Source organism: Eimeria mitis, genomic scaffold (assembly GCF_000499745.2).
Source record: "Eimeria mitis Houghton genomic scaffold, Emh_scaff1427, whole genome shotgun sequence".
NCBI lineage: Eukaryota > Apicomplexa > Conoidasida > Eucoccidiorida > Eimeriidae > Eimeria > Eimeria mitis.
The window spans coordinates 726-935 of NW_013569184.1; positions in this window are offsets into that span (position 1 = coordinate 726).

Genomic DNA, 210 nt, shown 5'->3' on the forward strand with positions numbered 1-210 from the left:
GGGAAGCTAGCTAGCTACCCGCCGCAACTACTATCCCAGCTAAAGCCTGGGCTATCAGCGGCACAGACAGTTAGCTAACTAAACAGCTAGCTAGCTAGCTAGCTAGCCAGCTAGCTAGCTAGCTAGCTAGCTAGCTAGCCAGCCAGCCAGCCAGGCATGTAGCTAGCTACCTAGCTAGCTACATAGCTATCCAGCTGTGTAGCTAGCCAA